The sequence below is a fragment of the Aquarana catesbeiana genome, linkage group LG03 (assembly GCF_042186555.1).
Source record: "Aquarana catesbeiana isolate 2022-GZ linkage group LG03, ASM4218655v1, whole genome shotgun sequence".
NCBI classification, from domain to species: domain Eukaryota; kingdom Metazoa; phylum Chordata; class Amphibia; order Anura; family Ranidae; genus Aquarana; species Aquarana catesbeiana.
The window spans coordinates 587,377,166-587,403,687 of NC_133326.1; the positions used below are offsets into that span (position 1 = coordinate 587,377,166).

Sequence of the window (26,522 nt, forward strand, 5' to 3'; positions counted from 1 at the left end):
TTAGTGCATTATCCAACATTCATTTATTGTAACAATAAAATGGTTAAAATGTCTACTCACAAACATGAATGTACACTTCGCTAAATAGGCCACATGCGTGGCTGTTCTCTCCCAGAACGCCGGGACCGTCAAGCCAGGGTAGGAGGATCTGCTGGCTGAAGCGTTTAAAAGCGTTTAAAAGGCCTCTTTTTCAGAGCCTGTCCCTCCGCACCCCTTGTTAAGGCCCTGTGGGGATGGGGGGGAAAGCTCAGTGGTAGTGGCTACAATGTCCATGGTTGGGGGGCAGCTCAGCACCCCCCTAGATACGGCCATGCTCAGCTGTGACTACAGACTTTTTTTTTTTCTTGGGGTCTGGCAAAAGAGGTTTTTCACTTCAACACTAAAGCCATCGAATGCTATACCTATTGAGTGCAGATGTGGTGTTCAGCGTACCTGTATCGTGCTTGGTGTCTAGAGTATAAGTATGCAGATAAGGCAAGGTCTTTTTGCAATGCATCTTTTGAGGAAGGTTTCTTCAGCATTGTTACTTAATGTGCAAGCGAAAAATAATTACTGTGTAACACGTTATAGCAACCAGGACTCCCTTTATCTGCAAACCAAAGGCAAAGGGAAGTCATTATGGGTGGTATATTAATAACCATTCCACTCTGCTGCTGATCTGAACAGAAACAGGGGAAAAAATTGCAATGAACTTGTGAGAACAGTAGTCCATAGCAACCTATTATAGTTTGCTGCTCCAATATTTGGCTTGATAACCTTACAATGTGCATTTTTTAAACTTTGTGCACATCTGCCCCAAAATGAATTATAAGAATTATAGGGGGGAAATAAAAAGCATAATCCCTATAATAATTATAACAGTTTGGTAGGTGTATGCATATGTCGGTGTCACGCTAACATACAGAGCATGCAAGAATTTCATATTTTAGATTCAAACAAGCCTTATAGATGGTAATGAGTGTAAATAAAGGAACCACAGAAAAGATGTGGCAAAAACCACATTGCAAGCTTTCGTCAAAGACTGGACTTAAACTGTGAACATTGTGTTTAAATGTAATTATCTGATGAGCTGGGCTTTTATGTGGTTCCATTAATGATGTTATGAGTAATTGGTGACTTACAACAGATGTTAACCTATTCTATGTGCTTTTATTTGGTTGCAGAATTCCACTAGAGTACTTGTATTCTGTATTTCCAGTACAGGCCTGGTTCAACACTTAACACATTGGGGGTTATTTACGAAAGGCAAATCCACTTTGCACTACAAGTGCAAACTGCTCTTGAAATTGCACTGAAAGTGCACTTGGAAGTGCAGTAGCTGTAGATCCGAGGGGGACATGCAAGGAAAATAAAAAAACAGCATTTTAGCTTGCACATGATTGGATGATAAAATCAGCAGAGCTTCCCCTCATTTCAGATCTTCCCCTCAGATTTACAGCGACTGCACTTCCAAGTGCACTTTCAGTGCAATTTCAAGTGCACTTTGCACTTGTAGTTTGCACTTGTAGTGCAAAGTGGATTTGCCTTTCAAAAATAACCCCCATTGTGTTGTCAAATTGCTCTTGGAGTACATTGGTGTTCCTGCCCTTTGAGCCTCCCTGTTGTTGGATTATGATGCAAGCGAACACTTTGTAGTGTACATGACCCTGAATATGGGTTAAGGGTAAATTCATCACCTTTTATAGGTGATGCAATTGCTACTACAAGAATGTTGCAATAAAACTGTGGTGTACTTGGCTTGAAGCAAGTGTGTTCTGTTGGAAAAAAAAAAACATTTTCATGTTCTAGTGGTTTCTTTTTTAAGAAAGAAACAGCCTTGGTCATATTCCCTTGCTTCCAAAGTGAGGAATTTATACCACTTGTTGTACTCAGATTAGTACTTGGCAAGGCTCAGCCTTTATTTGTTAAGCTTTCTCATGGAAGAGTGTGTTCATTCTGGAAATACTGCTTGTGACAGGCTCTAGTAGGGACATGTTGGTTTAAACTGTGGTTTGGAAGTGCTTTCTTCTGTGTGGCTCAGGTAGCCATTTTGGTGAGGACAGTGCTCTGACTGGATGCTCCGAAAACCATAACTTGGATATCTGCTTCCCAGTTTGGATTTAGGCACAGCTCTGGAACCCACTTACAGTCCACCAAATGCTGCACACCAAGTACAATTTTAAATGTTTTTGTCATGTGGAAAAAGTTTGATGACCCCCACCTGTAATCTTCACTCTGACATGTTTCACCCAACAAGGGCTTGAACGTAGCAATTTATTAAGCCCATGTTGGGTATGAAGATCGCAAATGGGATGGTCTTCTGACTTTTCCATGTGGAATTAAGACGTTTTAGGTGAACCTGGTGTGCAATGTTATCTCCATATCAATTGATGGAGCATAGACCATCTTGGAAAAGACCAGAAAGGATGTGCTACAGAAACCTGCTCAGAAGCAGCATGGAGCGTAGATGACAAAGCCAGTTGGTTCAAGGAATAGAACTGTAGCAGCATAGGTGGGAAGCATATGTGTGATGTGTGACTTATTATAGTACTGGTAATTGGACACTGCGGTGGTTGTGATGGTGATACATGACTTATCAAGATATACAATATGTAATACTGTTATAAGTCAGGCAGTAGAGACATATATATTAATAGGTAAACAGAGTGAATACTGTGAAATTGATACTACTGTTATATAAAAACACAAATTCTCAGCATTCAGCCATGTAACAGGCAAAAAAAAAAAAAAAATACTGTATTGAAACATTTCTGTTAAAACAGGTTGGGTTGCTAGTATATAGAAAAGCACATGCAAACATCAATGTCCTCTACAGTCACTAGAAACTTTATTAGGTACACCTTGCTAGTCCTGTGTTGGATCCCCTTTTGCCTTCAGAAATGCCTTAATTCTTCATGGCATAGATTCAACAAGGTGTTGGAAATTCCTCAGTGATTTTGGTCCATATTGACACGATAACATCACGCAGTTGCTGCAGATTTGTTGGCTGCACATCCATGATTCCAATTTCCCATTCCACCACATCTCAAAGGTGCTCTATTGGATTGAGAGCTGGTGCATGTGGAAGCCATTGGAGTACAGTGAACTCATTGTCATGTTCAAGAAACCAGTGGTGAGATGATTTGATCTTTGTGACCTGGTGCATTATCCTGCTGGAAGTAGCCATCAGAAGATGGGTACACTGTAGTCATAAAGGGATGGACATGGTCAGCAACAATACTAGCAATAATAGCAGGTAGGCCGTGGCGTTTAAACGATGCTCAATTGGTACTAAGGGGACCAAAGTGTGCCAAGAAAATATCCCCCCACAATTACCACCACCACCAGCCTGAACTGTTGATACAAGGCAAGATGGATCCATGTTTTCATGAAGTTTTACACCAAATTCTGACCCCACTATCTGAATTTTGCAGCTGATATCAAGACTCATCAGATCAGGCAACGTTTTTCCAATCTTCTATTGTCCAATTTTGATGAACCTGTGTGAATTGTAGCCTCAGTTTTCTGTTCTCAGCTGACAGGCGTGGCACCCAATGTGGTCTTCTTCTGCTGTAGTCCATCTACTTCAAGGCTCGATGTGTTGTGCGCTCAGAGAATGGTATTCTGCATACCTTGGTTGTAACGAGTGTTTATTTGGGTTACTGTTGCCTTTCTCTCATCATTTGTCTTACCAAGCAATTGTGCAGGTGTACCTAATAAAGTGGCCAGTGAGTGTTTATGCTTTAGCATGATTAGTGCACCTCTGTTGGGATATAGCAGTGAATAAACTAAAACAAAGCATACTTGGAGCTTAGCCACCTCTTCACTTTGAAGGTCCAACTACAAGAAATCTCCAGACTTGCTCAAGGTAGCTGCAGAGGTTTGCACCCCACAAATCATACGGAATAAATAGTAAGCACTCAATAAATGTATAGCCAAATGAGAGCAGTCACAATAGATATAGATAAACATATAGAGGTTTCCCATGGTTTATTCTCCGTTTTGAGGTCTCTGTGGCCCTGTACCTTTTATAAGGAGGCAGTGGCTGGCTTCTAGGGAATCTAGCCCTTAATTTAATAGATATTATTTATGTCCCTTTTTTGTGTGCTTTTGTAGATTAGAGACCACAGTATACAGAGGTACAGCTTTCCCTACCAACATATGGTGCAGAATTTGTTCTCCTGCTTGCCTAGTGCTTCCATCACAATCATGGAGCCATCATGCTTGGGGAGGAAACTTGTACAAGTAGATCAGAACAAAATGCCATGTCTAGGTAAGCCATTTTTCATGCTTTTGTTGCTATTTTGAATAACAGTGATATCCTAGATAAGATGATGATGGTTATTCTAAATCCATCATGTGGGCAGCACAATGACTGGTTAGTATTTTTACTTGGCAAAGTTGGAATCTTTGATTACCATTACAAACATTTGGAACAGGGATTGTTTTTTTCCTTATTTTTGCATAGGTTTCTTCCAGGTAATTTGGTGGTTACCACAATAAAATGTGCAGGTAGGTTAGTTGGCTTCTACTCAGGCATTTGTGGGTGTGCCTGTGTTAAGGAAAAAACATTATAAGCTCTTTTGAGAACATCATCTTGAAAAAGTAACATGACGAAACATGTCAAGGAAGTGACTTCAAACACACAGGCTGGAACTGGAAGTTGGGGGTCCACTATATTTGATTTTACCATTTACATGTGGTTTTGTTTTCTGGACTTAAACCTACTACATTATGAGCTTTGTTTTCTCATACTCTTCTCTTGAGCAATCTGAGGGGCCTTTGAAGCAAGCACAAGAAGTGAGCAAGTGGTGGCTATTTCCCTATATTTATATACAAGGGGTCTTAAAGTTTCTACACTTTTTTTTTTTATTATATTTAATAGAGTAAAAAAAATGCAGACACTTTTTGAAGAACCCTTGTATAAAATTTTTATACAGTGTATTTATTTATATAAAGCCTGTTTGGACGCTATGAGAACCAGGGGTCGCATATTCTGGTGAGGGTCTATTTCCATGGAGTTCCAGCATGGTGATGGTTGTGAAGTGGATTTGCACAAGCACATGTACCACTATTTTGGGAGTACTTTGTTTACAATAATGTAAGCATATCTTTTGTTTTACATTGGTTAATGTGATATGCAAGACGATGGGTGCAATATTTTTGGTTTTGTGCTTGAAACAGTGTCAGCGCCTCAACGACAGTGGAATTTCATCCAAATGAAAGGAGATATCTGAAGGCAAGAAAGATATTTGCATTGAGCCTGATTTTCACCCATTGATACATAAGGGTCAGAATATCTGGTGAGAGTTTATTCACACTGTGGGCATAGAAACAAAGAATAGATCTGAGATTTGAAGAAGGGTTCACAGTAATATTTAGATTTTTCACCTTTACGTGGACTAAAGACTATTTGATTATTTGAATGTTTTATTTCCTAAAACCAAAAATATACTATAGAGTGCTGGTTTCTGGTTCACTCTTTTGGTAACATCAGTGGTTTATATAATCTAAAAAGGCATTGTATAACTTTGTTGCAATACAAATTGTAATCACTTAAAAGAGCAGTAAAGGAAAATATTTTTTTTTCCTGATTCATACTTACCTTGGTGGATACCGCATCGGTCCAATGCTGCATCTGTCCCCCGGCGTCTCTACACTGAGAACTGAGCAATCGAACATCGCTGATCACTCGGTTTTTAGAGCTCCTTGAGCAGAGAGCTGTAGACTGTTGGTCACGGCTCTCTGCTCTTCTCCCTCCTCACTCACTGGAGCGCTGAGCTTTGGAGGGGGTGGAGCGGCCGTCTGAGCCGGGTGTCCGTCCAGGCACCTGGTGGATCCAGACTCCCATTGTCGGGATGACGCGGTGCCTGGACTGACATTGGTGATGTCAGCAGAGAGCGGACTTCAGTCCGCTCTCTGCTGAAAATGGGTAACAGGAGTGCAAAACTAATTGCGCTCCTGTGATCAATAGAAGTACAGCTAAACAAGCTTTGGCTATACTTCTCCTTTAAGTTTGTAATATATCTTTTTGGGTTACACAACCAAATGTCTAATCCTAGATCATGTAACTACTGCTGAAAGGCGCTCGGGACACTATTGTTCAAGCAGAGCCAGCCATTAATTTAATGCTGGTAGCGCATGACTTTTTAGTCATTATGTAATTTGGAACATGACATTTTTCTTTTTCAGAGAAAATACCTGGCCACTAGTCCAATGATTGTATTCCATTTCATGCACTACTTCCAGTTATTAATCCTCTAGTTGTATACTTGGCTCTTGAGAGTCGAGCTGTCATCTTACATGTCATTTTATTTTCTTTTTAACTGCCAAAAACATGGCAGTACCTTGGATTATTTGAGCAGGCACACCCAGTTTATTTTCTTAGTTTTTATTACCTAATCTCTTTAGGAAGGTGTTCTACTAAAATGGTAATTTGTCAGAATCCAGACTTGCCATGACTAATACAAATAAAGAGATTGTGCATTATTTTATAAATGCCTCTTCTCTGCCTTGATGACTCCAGTTTAAAGGGCTTCTTAAGGAAGTATTTTATGAAAGTGCAGGAAAGAAACAGTGAAAGGGTTGCTCATGACAACCATTCATTTATTTCTTTCATTTTGGAGCAGCACAGTGGCTAAGTGATTAGCACATCCACCTGGCAATACTAGGGTCGCTGGTTCAAATTCCAACCACGACAATACAATACTGGAGTTTGCATGTTTTCCCTGTGCCTCTGCTGGTAGGTTAATTGGCTCCTGCCTAAACTGCCCTAGTATATGTGTATGTATGAATGTGCGTTAGGAACCTTAGATTGCAAGCTCCTTAAGGGCAGGAACTAATGTGAGTGTGCAATATACTGTATATGTGAAGCGCTGTGCAAATTGACCTCGCTATACAGTACCTGAAAGAAATAAAATAAATACAATTTTGGGAAGTGTACTAAAAAAGTGATTGGTAAATTCTGATTGGGTTTTGTGTCAATTGCTGAATTTCACAACCTCGCTGGAGCTTATTCTGCAAGCACTGGATAATAAATGTGCTTATTAGTGGAAAAGGCATCTTTTTGGAGGCTGATCATTATGTAATAAGAGCTAAGAAATAGTCCTATAAGGATTTGTAAATCAAACAAGCACACCTCTGGCAAGATCTCAGTGCGGCTTGGGCCGGCCAAAGAACACAGAATTGCTCCATCGGAAACAAGTTAGCAGGCCCAAGGATGATCACCCTCTTAAAGGATCAGTCAATCCAAGAGCCATATTTTAGTGAAGCCTTGTTTCTTGTAGGTCCTAAATACTTCTGCCACAGCCCTTTGCATGTTTAGGCATTTTCTACAGGAGAGAGTAGACCCTGGAACTCAAACACTGAGATTTCATCTGCAGATTCTATGAAAACTGTAAGGTGGTTTAACTCTAACATCTACAAAAGAAGAAATGATCAGTTTTGGTTGAACACACCATAATCACCTGTCCCTTGACGGAACCCAATTGCTGATACTCACTCACATTTCCTGTTCTTCCACACTACTTGTTCTTCTAGTAAAGTCATGAGTCTAATCTCTGTGTAAGGTTTGTGTCGGAGCAGTGGTGTCCAACCTGTGAGCCACCACAAAACCGTAAACTTAAAAAGGTTCAATTTATTTTTAGGAATTGTTTTGTAAAAATGCAGTTACACTTAGCAAGTACATATGGTCAAAGAAAAATGTGACAATGTCTCTTTACTGGATTTGTATGCGTTTCATCTTCCCAAAGAAAAATCTCCCACTCTTCACAATCATACTTTATTCATATCATCAGTTTTCAGCAGCAACTATATTTGTGAGCAATTATTTTCAAGGATAAAGCACACGAAGGGCAAAATTAGAACCAAAATATCTGATGAGCACCTTGAGATTTCATTGAGAATTACTACTCCGTCCATCAAACCAGATATTCATGTGTTAGTTTATCAAAAACCAGGGTCAAATATCGCACTTGTTTCATGTTGTTTTTTACTTTTATAATAAAAAATATATTACAAAAAAATGAAGTTTTATTACTCAAGTACGTTACCTATATCAGTGATTGTTAACTTGTGATCTGCCCAACTTTTTCTGCTCATCAGCTCTTCTTATTGTTAGTGTATTTTATGTGTGGCCCAAGACAGTTCCTCTTCTTCCAATGTGATCCAGGAAGGTCAAAAGGTTGGACACCCCTGTGTTATAGTTAACATGGTCTCAATTACTTACCATCCCTCTAATGGCAGTTTTCGGGGCTGGTGATAGGCCACACAGGCCTGAGTGCTGCATCATAGGAAGAACAAAAAGTAGAAGTATCGGGCAGTTCCTAAAGGCTTTGATTGGGAAACCGAGTGGCAGCAGATTGTGGGGGGGGGGGGGACTTGTCACTAACCTGCTTATCCACAATTTTGTGTTTGTTTGCTAACATTCTCTGTTGCGGCTCATAAGGCAGTGCTGCAAAGTGCCTTGTCCCTTCTTTCCTTTTCATCTTTTCTTTGTATTAGTAGTAATGATGAACGAGAGGCTAAACTCTCTTGTGCCCAGATATTTTGCCATAGAGTCACCTGATCTCCTGCACTGTCAGATCTGTGAGGCGATGTCAGTTGATTGTGCCAAAATAGTTTTTCTCAGATGACTCGTTAGTTTTATTCATTTTAAACCTTTTTATTTGCTAATCTTTAATAATACATTATAAAATATATCCTTGTTACTGAAGCTGAAGTAATACAGATTAGGGAGAGATTATGGGATTTTATGGCACATTTTTTGATCATTACTTTTGCTGACCTTTTTGTGCTCTCTCTTCATTGATGCTACAGCCCAGAATGAATCACTGCCTTCCTCAGCAATTTTTTGCCATTCCTTCTTATTGCCAGCGAGTGTTTTTGTTGCCCCTCAAGTGAACCTGTGTTTCACTCTTTTATGGCAAAGTGACAAGTTAACTTAAAGTGGTTGTAAACCCTTACAACACACTTTTTTCTACAGGTAAGCCTGTAATAAGGCTTACCTGTAGCTACCCTGGATATCTCCTAAACCTGAACGGTTTATCCCCTGTATTTGCATGTGCCGATGTCATCACATGCGCACATAAGTGCCGTTGCTTCAGTGAGTGCCGTTACCTGCGGCCCCCGTGTGCATGCGCGGGAGTGACATCATCGCGGCTCTGGCCAATCACATTGTTGGAGCCCGCGATACCCAGAAGTAACTACAGGAGCGACGCCGGCCGCTGGAGCGCTGTACGAGGACGACTACAGGGGCTTTGATCTCAGGTAATTCATAATGAGCTAGTATGCTATGCATACTAGCTCATTATGCCTTTGTCTTGCAGTTTTTTTTTGTTTTGTTTTGTCCTATCCTTGGAGCATATTTCTACTTTTGCTGTCAAGTTTGAGAACCGAGAATGTTAGCAAACAAACACAAAATTGTGGTTAAGCAGGTTAGTGACAAGTCCCCCCCCCCAATCTGCTGCCACTCTGTTTCCCAATCAAAGCCTTTAGGAACTGCCCGATACTTCTACTTTTTGTTCTTCCTATGATACAGCACTAAGGCTTGTGTGGCCTATCACCAGCCCCGAAAACTGCCACTATATGTTGTGTTCTCATTCTCACAGCATGCCTACTTTTTTTTCAAATTTTTCTTACTTTTTAGATGTTTCTTGGGAGGACGTGTCCTGGCTGACTGCAACTTTTGTTGAACAATGTTGAGTAATGTGCCCTTGCCAGGTTTGTCCTCATTAATATACCATGCTGAAAGCCCAGCCTCTACACCTTTATAGCGGAACTAAAACCTTCTATCCGTTTTAGCAAAGTAGGCTGCCATTTTTGCCTCTGTTTGATCTCTGTCTTGGTGCTGCACATGCGATCAGTTATGACACCAGTAATTTTTACAGTAAGTAATGGGTAAAAAAAAAGTTTTGGCTATACATGCGCTAATGCACTATAATCGACTCTGGCAAGCCAGTGAAAGATGAGTGTAAAGCCGGTACACACGGGCCAAATGTTGGGAGATCTTGGTCAGTTTAAAAAAAAAAAAACATCCGGCACTCGGCCCGTGTGTATGTCGGTCTGTTTTATGTGCATGCTGGAAAACCAGCAGCCGACCGACTCCCATTCAGCACTCTCCGTCAATGGCAGACCATGCTGATTGGAGTGTTCTGGCGGGGGGCTGTGTCCCCCTGTCAGAACACAACAGCTCAGCGGGGGAGATCGCTGGACTAATGTCGGATCATTAGTACAGCATCTCTTACTGGAGCTGACAGTTTTTTTTTTTTTTTTTTTTTCGTGCAACCAAGTGAGTTGCACGAAAAAAAAAACTAGTTTGTACCAGGCTTTAGTGTATATTTACGTCATCATTGTTTTACAAACAACTAGTCAGTGAGATGGCTTACATAGTAAGGTAAAACTTGAATGGATTGTAGAGGGGGGGATACCAGATGGTAACATGTTACAAACAGCTCATTCACACTATGGCAAAAAGAGGATTCTCTTTGGGTGGTTTTGTTCCTTTGCAAACACTTCCAGCTTGAGAGTTCAGAATGTGTACTCTAAGCTGTTAGTGGGCATGGTGTTGGAGCAGCAGCCTGAATACTACCTGCAGACTTTTCTCCTAGAGTGTTACTTTCCCAGGTTACTGTGGAGCCACAGTTGGAACAAAAATGCATTATTTTTCCACCTCCAACACAATGTGAACATACCCTATAATATAATAATCAACAGTTTTCTGTTAATTTTTGTGTTGCTCTTGATTGTCCAGTAATAAATCACAACTTTACTTCTAACAAAGTTGTTCTTAACTTTTTTTTTCCTCAACCCCCTCAGGGCCCTTTCACATGGGCTTTCCGATCAGGTCCGCCTGTCAGTGTTTTCAGTGTGTCCGCTGATATCCGCTGATATCCGATCCTGTTTGTGAAATCCAGACGGATGGTTCGTCTGAAGAATCAGATTGGAGGAAAACGGACAGGCGGTCCGTTTTATCATGCGATCTCCATAGAGGACAGTGGGGCTTTGACAGGTCCATCTCTGCACAGTGAGCGGAGACAGACCTGTCCTCCTCCTGCTCAGCGGGAATCAGCAGATTGATCCCTGCTGAGCAAAGCGCAAGTCTGTACACGGACAAGCCCGTGTGAAAAGACCCTTAGTGAAGTCCAGGTGGTAATAATAATAATAAACTTTATTTGATACAGCACCCTTTAAATGTAGCTTCTTACAAGTGAAACACAAGAAATGCACAGGATAACATAAAGGAAAAAGGGACAATTATGTGAAAGCTTGTTTAACGAAAAAGGTTTTTAGATTTGATTTGAATGAGTTTAGAGAGGATGACTCTCTGATGTTCTTTTGGAAGTGAATTGCAGAGTTTTGGAGCATAGCAGGATAAGGCTCTGTCCCCCATTGAGTGTAAGTAAGTAGGAGGGACACACAGAAGACCAGAATTTGAGGAGCGGAGGTTACGGGGGGGGGGGGTTAAGTTGATAAAAGTTCAGAGAGATAATGGGGTGCCAGACCTTATAGGTGAGCAAGAGCATCTTAAAGTCTATGCGAAACCTGACGGGAAGCCAGTGCAGGGGCTCCAGGATAGGGGTAACATGATCACTTTTACCAGAGCTAGTCAGGATCCTGGCTGCAGAATTTTGTACATATTTAAGTTGTTTAATAGTGGATTTACATATACCAATGAGTAGAGCATTGCAGTAGTCAAGTCAGGAGAACAAAAATGTATGGATTGGCTTTTCAGCTATAGTGTGTGATAGTATAGCACACAACCGAGCAGTGTCGGCTGCTAATGCAGGGCGCAGGGTCGCTGCCCCCTAATCCATGTGCCCTGTATGGCTGGCTACTGGCTTGCTTGAGGGGCTGCAGTCGCCCCCCCAAGAAAATTGAGCACCAGCCACCACTGCAACCAAGTAATACTTCTCAAGTGGGAAAAAGATGTTCTGACAACATTTTGTACATGTGGATCAAAGATTAAACTAGCATCAAATATCACCCCTAGAGTTTTCAATTTAGACTGAAGCTCAAGTACAGTACCGTCTATAGATAAGCTATTAGGACTAGCATAATTGATGGGAGGTGCCAATAACCACGACTTCAGTCTTGTCACAGTTTAACTGAAGGAAATTGTGGGCCATCCAAGTTTTTTAAAAATGCAGTTGGATAGTAGAGAAGCAGCCAAAGTAGAATCCGGTTTAGTGTGGGTGTATATCTGAGTGTGATTGGCCAAGTGGAAAAATGTACATGCTAAAAAGTAAGGGACCCAAGATTGAGCCCTGAGGAACACCGTACTTGACTGGAATCCACCAAGAGAAACAAAGTGACAGCGATCAGTAAGATATGACTTAATCCATTTCAGAGCCAATTCTGATATTCCAAATATGGCTTCAAGGCGAGAGAGTAAAAGATTGTGGTGTACAGTATCAAAGACGGAACCAAGATCCAGTAGAGTATGAATAATTAGTGAGCCGGAATGAGAAGCTAACAGAAGGTCGTTAGTGACTTTGACTTTGACCAAGGCAGTTTCTGTGCTGTGCAGTTCCCAAAAACCAGATTGAAGGAGTTCAGATAGGTTATTTAAAGTCAGGTGATTATATAACTGAGATATCACAGCCTGGATATTGGGAAGGAAAGGTGGTCTTGGCAAATCTGTGCCCCGGACTCTGCTCCTGAGATCTTCATACAACCTTTCCACCTGTACACTTAAAAACACCTAGCCATTTCCAGCTCCTACTATGCATATGTGCCATTTCTTGCATTCATTCCCATGGCTTGTACTCCTTTACATGGGTGGAGGCTGCCTTAAAAAGGAGCTCCAGTCTCCAGTCAAAAAATTAAGTCAGAAGCTACAACTACTGTAGCTGCTGACCTTTATTATAAGGACACTTACCTGTCCAGGGATCCAGCAATGTCCTCACCCAAGCCAACTCTTCAGTCGGCTTCAGGTCCAGGCGCTGCCATCTTAACTAAGTGCACGCCCCCCCTCAAAGTGCCAGTTGTCAAAGAGGAGGGTGGGAGGATGCAAGTAAGAGGAGCTTCCCCTTTTGAATGACGCTCTGCTTTAAGTATGGACCAGCCTTAAGAATGAACATAGCCAGGGCACACAAGCACTTTTGCCTAGGGAGGAAATGAGACTTTCCAACCACTAGATAGTTACAAGTTTCCCTTGCTTTGTGATTTTTGGTCAAATTCAAAGTGAAGTTTGAGGCCAGAGTTTTCGCAGCAAAGGTTGTGCAGTGCTGAGCAGGGTCCCACAATGAAGATTTCAGGAGCAGGGATTTTAGTATCCCAGGAGGGCTTTGTATTCCGACATTGTAAATCTGGCGGCTCGCTCAGACTAACTACAACAAGGTCTGATGTGCCATCCTTCTTTACAGTTGCTGGCTTTAAGGGCTTCGCTAGTACAAGCTTTCATTCAAGGAGTTATGCATATAGTACCTCCAATTAGGTCTTTATTGCCTCTGTGGAGTCTCAAATTGGTATTGTCAATCCTGCAGAGACCACCATTTGTATCTCTATCTCTATCGTTAGGATATCTATTTTATTTTGAGTTTAGCACTCACTACTTATTCTTTAAAGGGTGATTCACTGTGGAGGATTACCCTTCAGGTGACGGCCGTGTTTTTTCACGTATTTTACATTCACCTGAAAAGAGTGACCCATTGCAGTGGAGCACTCTTCAGGTATTGGGCAGCACCACCCACCCCTATACTCAAATAACTTCTACTATTGGTACTCCGGTTGGAGCTCCTTGGAGGGGGCAGCAGCCCAGCCTACACCTAAGCGCGGAATCTAACAAATATTATAGAAGGATTGAAATTCAGCCAGTTCAGCAGGGAGCACATAAACCACATGAGATTTAAAGTTGGAGGAACAAAAAGAGAAAGGATCTGAGCGATAATTATACCATCCAGTGGACCTCTTGAGCGGTGACCCTTGGAGATACACTTCCAGTAGAGACCCAGTGGCTGGGGGACACAGCCACTTGCTCATACGATCTCTGTAACAAGGGATCAAATTATCTGGTAAGGGGCCGATTGTTTTGAGGTGGAGGAATCTTCCTATCATCACGCTCTTCAGGGTGTCATTATAGCATTCCTCACATCGTTTGAAGAGTGGTGTTTTTTCCCCTTTTTCTTGTGAAAGACTTTCTCAGCAAGGAACGTTCTTATGGACTTTGCTCATTCTGCTTGGTTTTTGATTGTTTATTTTTAAAGACTAATCGTACATGTTTATATCTGTGGGAATCAAGTTTTAGTATTTGTCAAGCAATATAGTCTTCTCTTTATTGTTTCTCATCACATATGGGTGCAATAGCTGTGGTCATATAAACAGTTCACGATTACACTCATCTAATTCGTAGCAGCGCAGCCTTTCTATATACACCATTTGACCCAATCCGGGATCTTCTGTTAGTGCTGCTGACTCGGAAAATTGTCTTTCTGGTCTCTATTACCTCGGCAAGGAGGGTATCAGAATTGGCAGTTCTTTTCTGTAGGGAGCAGTTTCTGATACTCTGTAATGACAAGGAGTTTTTTATTCTCTTTCGTCTTTTTGCCTAAGGTAGTTTCATCTTCATCCTAGTCAAGACATTGTTTCGCCTTCTTTGTTTCCCCAGGTCTGAGTTGGCATGAGACAGAGCTTTTTACACATTGGATGTGGTAGGGCCATAAACATGTGTTTGAAACTGACTGTTGCAGTTAGGCAGTCGGATTTACTATTTTCCCTTCCAGAAGGTCCTAGGACAGCCAGCTGTTACATAGTCCATTTCACGTTGGATTTGGCAGCTGATTTCTCAAGCCAATATCCTGAAGGAAAGGAATCCACAGTTTCTTGTGACAGCTCACTCTAACAGGAGTGTAGGGGCCTCTTGGGCTATTAATCATCAGGCCTCAATGGAACAGGTATGCAAAGCTGAAACCTGGTTTTCAATTCACATCTTTGAGTTTTTATAAGGTGAGCGTAACTGCTGCTGAATATGGTGCGTTTGGTCATAGTGTCTTGCGGGCTGCTGTGCAGCTTTTTGGGCCTGGTGGTGGTGGCTGTCTCTCCCTCCTCTTGGCAGCAGTGCTTTGGGACATCCCAGTTAGTCGTGTTAAGCCTGCTCTGTGTCCCCTGATGTATGAAAAAGAAAACAGGATTTTTGTACTTAACCACTTCAAGACCGCCGCATGACTATATACGTCCAAACTTTGAACGGGGATATCGTTGTTATGGCAGCAGCTAGCTGCCATAACCCCGGTATCCCTGTTTTCGTGCGGCGGCCGTTTTTCAGATAAAAGTGGTCCCTGCGGCGGATTCGCCGCAAGATCACTTTTAATCGGTGGCGGGAGAGGGCCCCCCCCCTCCCGCCGCGATCCGGTGCCCTCCGCCGCTTACCGGAGCCGTCGGTAGCGGCGGAGGCGATCGCGTCCTGTCCTGTGGTGTGTCTGGAGACAAGTTAGGCCAAGATGGCGCTCACTCGTCTCCAATACACTGCTGGGCGGAAGCGACGTCAATACGTCACTTCCGTCCACGCCTCTTAAAGGCACATTTTTTCAAATGTCATTTTTCTAAATGACTTTTTTTTTTTTTTTTTTAAATTGCATTTTAGTGTAAATATGAGATCTGAGGTCTTTTTGACCCCAGATCTCATATTTAAGAGGTCCTGCCATGCTTTTTTCTATTACAAGGGATGTTTACATTTCTTGTAATAGGAATAAAAGTGACACCATTTTTTTTTTTTTTAAAACCGTGTAAAAATAAATAAAATTTTGTAAAATAAATAATAAAAATAAAATTTTTTTTTTTAAAACCCCCCTGTCCCGACGAGCTCGCGCGCAGAAGCGGACGCATACGCGAGTAGCGCCCGCATATGAAAACGGTCAAACCGCACATGTGAGGTATCGCCGCGACTGGTAGAGCGAGAGCAATAATTCTAGCCCTAGACCTCCTCTGTACCGCAAAATATGCAACCTGTAGAATTTTTTAAACGTCGCCTATGGAGATTTTTGAGGGTAAAAGTTTGATGCCATTCCACGAGCGGGCGCAATTTTCAAGCGTGACATGTTGGGTATCAATTTACTCGGCGTAAAATTATCTTTCACAATATAAAAAAAATTGGGCTAACTTTACTGTTGTCTTATTTTTTTATTCAAAAAAGTGAATTTTTTCCAAAAAAAGTGCGCTTTTAAGACCGCTGCGCAAATACGGTGCAAAAAAAAGTATTGCAATGACCGCCATTTTATTCTCTAGGGTGTTAGAAGAAAAACCATATATAATGTTTGGGGGTTCTAAGTAATTTTCTAGCAGAAAAACCTGTTTTAAACATGTAAACACCTAAAATCCAAAACGAGGCTGGTCCTTAAGTGGTTAAAGTGGAGGGCCACCCTGAAAAAAAAAATTCACCAAAAATCCTAAAAAAAAAAATTAAAAAAAACATTTGAAAAAAAAAAAAAATTTCAACTTACCTGAACCCTTGTTGCTAGGCAGTCTTCCTAATCTGCCTCTTCCTATTCCGGGGCATGTTCTGCTCCTCAGTGAGCGGCCCCGTTGTCTTCTGGGAACTGTGTGTGTTCCCAGAACACCACGGGGCCATTCACAGAGCGCCGCGCCGCTCATGCGTGCGCTGTAGGAAACTGGCAGTGAAGTCGCAAAGGCTCCACTGCCTGTTTCCCTTACCTAGGATGGTGGTGCCGGGACCTGAGAGCCAAAGGGACGGGTCGGCCTCGGGCGGCCGACATCGCGGGCACCCATGACAGGTAAGTACTTATTTAAAGTCAGCAGCTACAGTGTTTGTAGCTGCTGACTTTTACATTTTTTTTTTCTAGGGCCAGAATCCCGCTTTAACAAAAAATAATTCGCCCTTGGGACTTTAAATGAGGTGGACACCATTTGGCCAAAAAGCATCATAACAGTAATTGAAGTATAAAGTATATGCGTTTATTCAGGTAAAAATCATGCATACATTAGTATCATCAGCAATGGCCAATTGTAGAATAACATACATATGAATTGAACAATAGGTATATAAATGAGTAATAGACATGTAATACATGGGCATCTAATGTACCCTAGGAGTAAAAAACATATGATACATGGGCATCTAATGTACCCGACGCATTTCGCAAGACCCAGTTTGCTCTTCAGGGGTTGATGCGTGTATGGGTGTACCTAAGATGAAAGAATATAAATGGGTAGATGGTATAATATTGATAAAGTAGTTGCAGGGCGTGGGGGCCATGATGTAAGAGCCTATACTCGCCACCAAAAGAAGCCAAAACGGCAGGTGTGCGATTCCCAGAGGCAGCAGCAAGTGTCTTACCTGGGAGCTGAGGAGGCGGGGCCAAATGGGCAAACCAGAGGACAGGCATGGTGCGCATGTGAGAGTGGGTCCCCAAGAATGTCCATATGTAATGAAAGCTGTAGGCGTAAATAAGTATAATAGTACATTAAGTACTAATGATATGTATGTGTCTCTGTATGAATAGAGAGCCTGAGCCAAGGATAGTAAGGACATAGGAGACTAAAGGGGGAAAGGAAAATGGCAAAGAATTGCCAGCAAGTGGTGAGAGTCAAAGGAATAGACAAGAGAGAGAGAGAGAAAGGAGTGAAAAAAGCCAGAAAAAATGGTGACAAAAAAGCAAAAAATAAGATGAATGCTCAGAGTGAGCCATGTGCGAGTAATGAAGTGTAGCTGGAGTTGGTGGAAAATAGGTGAGTCTGGTAACTCCGGCAGGTGAATCAACAGGTGTGTGTATCCTCTGTGATGCAAAGACTGGAATTCACACCATGTCAGCCCTCCAATAAATACCCCCAGGAAATCCAGCAGAGCTCTGCCCCCAACGCCATGAATGGATGGCTGGCACATGAGCGCAAGAAGCGCACAGCGTCATAGAGGGGCATGCAAACGCACCCCCCATGCATCCAGATGGCCTAATGCGTCCAGCCGCAGTGACATCGCAAAGTCGCAGACGCCATTCAATCGGCACACACGCATGGCGTCGAGGTGTAGGTGTCCCCACCTGCTCAAAGAGCAGGTGGGGACAGCTGGAGACAAGAAATCTTCCTGTATACATCTCGCAGCTCCCAGGCAAAACAACGGTGTCGCTGCCATAAAGGAACCACACAACAAGGGTGCCTTAATGTGTGCCAATGTTGGAAATTGCAAACTGAACATTAACAATTAAATAAACCAGATAAAAACCAGATATAGTATATCTACATGGATACACTACATGGATTTTTGTACTTATCAGTAAAATACCGTAATTTATAGTGCCGTCAATTTACCCAGTGATTTACATATATATTGCACATTCACATCAGTCCCTGCCCTCAAGGAGCTTACAATCGAAGGCCCTTAACTCTCATTCATACACACACATACTAGGGCCAATTTAGACCGGTTCCAATAAACCTACCAGCATGTCCATGGAGTGTGGGAGAAAACCGGAGTATCCAGAGGAAACCCACGCAGGCACAGGGAGAACATGCAAACTCCAGGCAGGTAGTGCCATGGCTGGGATTCAAACTGTGCTGCTAGGCAGGAGTGTTAACCACTTAGCTACTGTACAGCCTATCATGGGACACAGGGTTCCCACCCCTCTCTTTTGGGGGTATTGATTGCTACAAAACTGATGCTCTCTCCTTGAGAGGCGGGATTATATAGGGGTGAACTTCCTTTCTTTGTCTGCCAATGTCTATTCACCTATAGGTGGTGCATAGTGCAGATAATCATGTTTATTAAGCCTGCTCTGTGTCCAGCGATGCACTCCAAGAAATGGGTTTTACAGGTTAGTACAAAAATCAGGATTTTTTTGGTATTTGATGAAGTGGATTAGAACACCTGTTTTTATTGCCATCTGCGCCCTCGTTATGGAAATTCACCCTCTCTATTTGTCCTGTTTACAACATTCACTGAGAGTCTGGCTCGGTTCACACTAATCTGATGCGGGTAACGCACTGGAATCGCTGCATTTCCCGCATTACATCCCACCACCTGCATAGCAAAACACACTGTGTTCATGTGATCTGCTGCAGGTGTCAACTAAAAGTTAACGCAGTGCATTTGTTAGAATTGGATCACATGGGTATGAACACCCGTGCAATCCGAATCCATTGTGTTGAAATTAAAAAAAAAATGCCTGCACTTTTTTTTTTTTTTTTTTTTTTTTGTGTGGATGCGGTGCAATTTCAGCCATACATAATTTATTTCAGCAAGATTGATTATGCTGTTTTTCAGATTTTATATGACTGTATGTCATATATATATATATATATATGACATACAGTCATATAAAATCTGAAAAACACAAAATACTTAACATTCTATTAAATTTAACATTTTGATAAACTTAATAAGTTTAAAAAAAATACTCTGCATAGATCCCCCTTAATTACATGCACAAGCTTATTTTAATAAACAGGATTCTCATGTGGTTTTGTTAAATATTTATGTAACAGGGCTTGAATAAATGCCTTGCATTCAACTTTTTTTTCCTTTTTACTTTATTTATTCAAGCTGTAATGAAATCCAAATTCGTGTCTAGAACAAATATAATATTGTGTAATCTGCATGAGTTTGTGTTTTGTAGGAGTGTCAGGGACAGACACGAGACAGGGTAATTTTTTATGTAATGTGTAACTATTGGTATACAGTCTTTGGTATTTTATGGGTGTTTTTATGTGTCTAGGTGTGGATTTCACATTGCATCATGGAATTGGACAATATTAAATCCAAGGACTGCTCTGTAGCTGTTCTTCTATCTGGTGTGTCTTAGGGGTTTGTATGAGTGGTCATGTGTGTAAAATTCAAATTATTGATTGTAATTCTATGTAACAGTCACTATGGCTGATCAGAAATATGCTAATTTGTAGTCTAATATCACATGTATATTCTCTGTAGTATTGATCATACTACAGGGATCTAGAGGTGTCCTCACCTGGGCCGGTTCTTCGCCAGATTTCCGTTTCCTGTTGCCGGCGTGTTGAGCTGTTCTTTGTAAAAAAAACACACTAATCCCATTGCACACATTCCTGTAGAAATGACTGTGCATCTAAGTGGGTGCTGTAGCGACTAATGGATGGAACTGTGTCAAGTCAAAGCAAAAAAAGTCACCAGCACACCAAGGATCTCCAGAGCGGGTCCAAAGTTTTAATCAGCGATCACATCGTTGCAGCAGATTGCAACATTTCGTAGCCACGCAGGATGACGTCACATGCCTGATGAAGAGGTCCTGCATGGCTACGAAATGTTGCAATCTGCTGTAACAGTATGATCCCTGATTAAAACTTTGGACCCACTCTGGAGATCCTTGGTGTGCTGGTGACATTTTTTTGCTGCACTTTGTGAATGGACCCATATGTTACCTGTGATGTGTCCCAGGAGGCCATGGGCAGGTAAACTTCCAGTGGAATCGCCTGGAAGGAGGGCATAAAACGGAATGTCCCTTTTTTGGTGTAGTTCCAATTTGTTAGCCACTGTATAAGGGATACCAAGGGTATCCCTTATAGTGGTTCTAAAGCTTTTTTATCTTTATGCATTAAGGTAAACAAATGCCCCGCTACCTGTCTTACCCACCCCCATCCCTAAACACTTACCTGGCTGCTGTCACCACTCCAGCACCGTCTTGACTGCAGCACCACTCTACTCACTTCCTGTTTCACAGGAGAAACTGAGGGCAGCTGAGCCATAGGCTCCTGCTGCTGTCAGTCACACCCCTGTGTGGAGGGAGTGGAGATGTAGCTTACCAGCGTAATAAGTGAACACACACACAGCCTGTCTCAGGAGCACACAAGCACGGGTGCCTCCTTTGCTCCTCCGGGTGCATTCTTAGCAAGCCGGTTGCTGACAGCATGGGCAGAGGTTTATGGTTTATGATCCAGATTTTTATGTCGTTTTTATATTATGTTGGTATTAGGTTATCTGTGCGTAACGATTTTTGGGTAATGTTAGAGAAAGTGGAAGTAATTTTGCTTGTTGGTAGTTTGATTTTCTGTTATTTTTTTAATTAGTGTTATTTATTCTATGTCGTATTTTAATAAGATGATATGGTTGATTACACTATTATATTTAGATTTATGTGTTATTAGTAATTTTATTGTTGTGCCTTGTTATTGTGATTTTTATGTCTTGTTGAATGTAATTGTATTTTAGTAATTTCCCTTTGGGATTAATAAAGTAATCTGAATAGCTTACACAGTATATATATATATATATATATATATATATATATATATATATATATATATATATATATTATGTATGTGTGTGTATATACATACATACACACATATGTGTGTATATATATATATGTGTGTGTATGTGTATATAATATATATATATATATATATATATATATATATATATATATATATATATATATATATATATATATATATATATATAATATGTGTGTGTGTTATATAAATACCAACCTAATCGCCATCTCCGTTCCTCCCAAGACCTCCTGCTCTCTAGCTCCCTCATCACCTCCTCCCATATCCGCCTCCAGGACTTCTCCCGAGCCTCGCCCATCCTCTGGAATTCCCTACCCCAATCTGTCAGACTGTCTCCAAATTTATCCACTTTTAGGCGATCCCTGAAAACTTTCCTCTTCAGAGAAGCCTATCCTGCCTCCATCTAACAACTGCACTATTTTCTTCATTAGCTCATCCCCCACAGCTATTACCCTTTTGTATAACTTGACCCTACCTCCTAGATTGTAAGCTCTAACGAGCAGGGCCCTCTGATTCCTCCTGTATTGAATTTTTTTTGTACTTGTACTGTCTGCCCTAATGTTGTAAAGTGCTGCGTAAACTGTCGCCGCTATATAAATCCTGTATAATAATAATGTGTGTGTGTTTTTTTTTTTTTTTGTTGTTGTGTTCCCTGTGTCCTGAATCACTCGTAAAAGCATCCACATAGAAGAGTGTTACTCATAGCAAGTAATGCTTTTCTAACATAGAGTTTCCTGGTTTTGCATAGTTTGGCCAACACAACCATTTCTATATAAAGTCCTTTTGTTGGATGGGTTTTCACTGATTGTGCAGTTAGTCAATATGGCCATTAGATGGGGCTGTCTGGTGGTGAGTCAAGGCGACTGCAGTGACGTTACTTAACCAGGACTCTTCAGTTCTTATGCAATGCAGCATAGTGTTCCGGCATGTTAAATAAGCATGCTGTGCTATTGTATAATGACACAGACATGCTGGAAGGGATATCAGACAGCAAGCGATCCTCACCGGAGTCACATGTGCTGCTCCTGAGCTGTAAACTCTATTCCAGGTAAGAAGAGGCCATGTGTCCAGCTCCTAGAGCCTACTGATCACTAGCTTTCCCTTTCCTCAGTATTCCCTTTTTCCCTATAGTATGCAAGCTTTTTTTATAGTATGGTTTAATTTTTGGTGTGTGACAATGACACATGTTGTTGTGCGGCGCTCTGTTCTTGTTCAGTCTTTGTTCTGAGTTCAGCAGGTACAGGAGTTGATGTCTGGAGGCTTTTTAAGGGAGAGAGCTGAAGAATGAAGACACACCGGAATGGTTAATTATGCCCTTCAGATTTTTGGCTGCTTATCTGTGACTATGCAGTTTTTTATGTACTGCTTTGATATGTATCATTAATTTGTTGTGATTGTAATTGTTATCTTACTTTCACTTATTGATTGCTTTTTCTTATATGCCCATTTTATTTGTACATTTTCATGGACTGTTAATTTTCTCCTGCATATCGTGATCTGCTGGTCTCATCGTAATTTTCCGAAAGCTTACAGTGTAGCTTTGTCATCACTCTGTGCTTTTTATTTTTATTTTTTTTTAAGTTTACAGAGTACATGTGTTTTGTATAGAGAAGGAGACCGAGATAGCGGTAGGGAGAGAAATGGAGAGTTTGAGTGATAGAGAGAGGGAGTTAGAGGGAGGAAGAAAGAGAGATCGTTCTGTATATGTATGTATGTGTGCGTTATATATCAGCCATAACATTATGACCACTGACCGGTAAAGGGAATATTTTGTTACAATGGCATGTGAAAATTGGTGGGATATATTAGGCAGCAAGTGAACATGTTGTCCCTGAAGTTGATGTGGCGAAAGCAGAAAAAATGGGCATCACAGTTTGTTGTGTTTGGGGTGGAGAAGCCCATGATGACCCATGTCCACAGCCAAAAGCTTCTACGATGGTCACATGAACATGGTCTGCTGAATCACATTTTCTTTTACATCATCTGGATGGATGGGTGAGTGTTAGTCACTTACCTGGGGATGAGATGGCACCAGGATGCAGTATAAGAAGGCAAGTTGGCAGAGTCAGTGTGATGCTTTGGGCAATGTGCTGCTGGGAAACCTTGGGTCTTGCCATGTGGATGTTACTTTGGTATCCATGCCTCAATGGGTCAGGGCCGTTTAGCAAAAAGGGACCATACTCAATATTAGGTGGGTGGTCATAATGTTATGGCTGATTGGTGTATAAAGAGAGAGAGAAAGAATTTTACCTATTTTGTATGTAAATGTATATGTGTTTTTTTTTAAATATATATATATATATATATATATATATATATATATATATATATATATATATATATATATATAATTTAGGGTTGCACCGATACTCGGTATCAGTACCGATACTAGTATTTGCACAAGTATCAGTACTCGTGCAAATGCACTGATCTGATACTTTCAGGCTCGGCTCTTTGAGCTGTCAGTGGGTCTCCCCAGTGTTAAAGAAATCCGGTAATTGGAGCTGTCAAAAAAAAAAAAGAAGTCGGCAATGTTTATTAACATTGCTCAGCCCTGAAACGCTAAAATAAAAAGAAACATTGTTTTTGTATATTTCTGTTTCTTCATCTGCAGATCGAAGGGATGAACAAATGTTCCTCTGTTTAACCCCTTAATAACCCATAATTTACTCTAATCAGCCTTAATCAACTCCCTATTCTCCTCCATTTTTGTTTGCTTTGTTAGTGGATATTTTTACACATATATATTAACATATATTTACACATTTCACGTTGAAAAAGCACTAAAAAAATCTATTTATTTCATTTGTAAATAACTTTTCAATGCTTTGTACTATTGCTGACAACTGAAGTTAAAACAAAACAGTTGCAGTAGGTATCAGTAATTGGTATCGGCGAGTACTAAAAAAAAATGTATTGGTACTTGTACTCGTAAAAAAAATGGCATTGGTGCATCCCCAATAAATATATTTACACGATAAAATATGAAAAGAGGCAGCACAACTACTTGAATGCTATTTATAAAGCAGTAATTTAGATCGACAATATGAATCTAATTAAAACAAAAATGAAAACCACACTTTGAACGAACTCCTAGTGGACCCATACCGTGTATTGAAGCTCCCACCATGCTGCTTGAAAGCCAGAAGTAGCTAGGACCTCTTGAATGTATTTGCCAGGATCGGGTCTCTACAGCTACAGCCAGGCGTTGCTCCTGGGTTGATGTGTGGTTGGGGACAAGATCTGCATGAGGCACAAATACTTATTGGCTGTGCTGGCAGTGGCGAACCTGTTGGTGCCTCTACCTGCACATACTTCAGCAGTGGCTCAGAATTGGATGCAATGCAGAAGCTTTGCCTCGTGGGTACCTAGATGGAACTAGTCCTGTAAGTATTTGTAGCTTAAGAGCAGCTCTGGAGGCTGGGGAAGCTGAACATTAAAGATCTGCCAGGAAGTGTAACTGAACAATAACCTACAATAGTTCCACCATGCTCGTGTAAACTTTTAAGTTATCTATGGCATCCAGTCAGAAATGTTCAACTTAGCTAAAGCAGGCCATAGAGCAATTTTCTTTCCTGCAACCACGGAATGCAGGATTGAAAATTGCTTGAGTCCCCAACCAACACAGTCAGTGGTAATGGGGGAGTACTTCCCGCGGAGCCATTGTGTTCCCCCACTAGGGGGGGCATCCCCACAGAGAGAACACAGTAATTACTACTAGCTGCTAGCAATAATCACATTTAAAGGCCAACAGGCTAGTTGTACCCAAGCTGATCGATTGATCAACTTGGGTACATTCAGCCTGCCAATACATGGTTACAATCTCGGCAGGTCCTTGCTGAAATTCAAACCGTCTGTGACCGGCTTTACTTTTCTGTAGGGTTAGTACTGCTCTCTCTAGTTATTTACAGAAGTATTATAAATGTTGACTCTATTTAGAAATATTTGCATTTCAAATAAAAAGAACAATGTTCCCTTTCACAGTGGGCACTTTAAAAGCTTGTAATAATACTAAATAATATCTAAATTGAGGTTTTTTTCCCTTAATAATCGTATTTCCTGGAATGCTGTAAATGAGCTTCAGCAAAATAAGTAAAAATATAATTTAGCATAGCCAGCTATACATTCAGCAATTTTTTTATAAAGAGACTTTTTGTAGAACCTTAACTACCAAGTTCATGGCATGTGATTGAACTATAAGTAATCCTTTGATTTAGCTCCATGTCCTTGTGGTGGGTAAAGTCCAGCTTTTCTCCTTTTTCGCCCCAGCTCACCCTGTGTTTGTTATCCTCTATGTACTGGCACCCTTGGAGGTGGATAAAAACCATAAAGACCCATTTATACTGGGTGTTAATGGCCATTTTGCAGGTGCTTGTGACCTCTGCTTAACAACCTGCAACATTTTGCTCTAAAAGTGTGCGCCAAGTGGCTCAGTAATTGTGGTTGGGGAGTGGGCATTGCAAATCGGCAACAAAAAGTTTCTGTGGATCTTTCAGATAATAGCTACTTGTTGTCTTCTATGGTGTGCCCATAGGGAGCGCCTGTATGGTGCACTTTGTCAGATGCTCTTCTGCATCCAACACTGTATAAATAAGGCTTTCAAGGTGGCGTGGGAGTTTAAAACATTTTGTTAATGTGAAAGAGGCAGAGATGTGTGTCAATCAGATCCCAGTCATGCTTCAAAAGTATACTATGACAGTTAAACTAAGATTGCTATTGCTACCCTAGTACAATGAAAATGATAGAAACTGTGCTAGAGGTAACCCTAATATGGTGGGTATTAGGTCTTGTGGTAGATGCATTTTTACAGTGAGTCAACGTCAGACAGGATCTATAGCTAAGGGTCTGGTAGACCACTTTTTTTTTTTTTTTTAAAAAGCAAAGTTCATCAACTTGCCCAGGCAGGGGTTTCAGCTTCACGCAAAACAGTATTATGCCCTGTACACACGATCGGACATTCCGACAACAAAATCCATGGATTTTTTCAGACGGATGTTGGCACAAACTTGTCTTGCATACACACGGTCGCACAAAGTTGTCGGAAAATCCGATCGTTCTGAACGCTGTGACGTAAAACACGTACGTCGGGACTATAAACGGGGCAGTAGCCAATAGCTTTTGTTTCTTAATTTATTCGGATTTGTGTACACACGATCTGAATTTCCAACAACGGATTTTGTTGTCGGAAAATTTTATATCCTGCTCTCAAACTTTGTGTGTCAGAAATTCCTATGGAAAATGTGTGATGGAGCCTATACACGATTGGAATTTCCGACAACAAGGTCCTATCGTGTGTACAGGGCATAAAAGGAGAAGCAAAGCTTGTTTGGCTTTAC

The 26,522-nt window shown here is 41.2% G+C and overlaps 1 protein-coding gene across 4 annotated transcripts in view; it reads left to right on the forward strand.

The window, feature by feature from the left end:
• SLC23A2 (solute carrier family 23 member 2) overlaps window positions 1-26,522 on the forward strand; it is a 308,554-nt gene that overhangs the window by 82,599 nt on the left and 199,433 nt on the right. Inside the window, exon 1 of one of the 4 annotated variants that reach the window (XM_073622041.1) lies at window positions 22,066-22,234. The exons of the other annotated variants lie outside the window; for them this stretch is intronic. The gene's annotated coding sequence lies outside the window, so the exon portion shown is untranslated. Of the gene's footprint in view, window positions 1-22,065; window positions 22,235-26,522 lie in introns of those variants that run through there. 4 annotated transcript variants of the gene reach the window in all.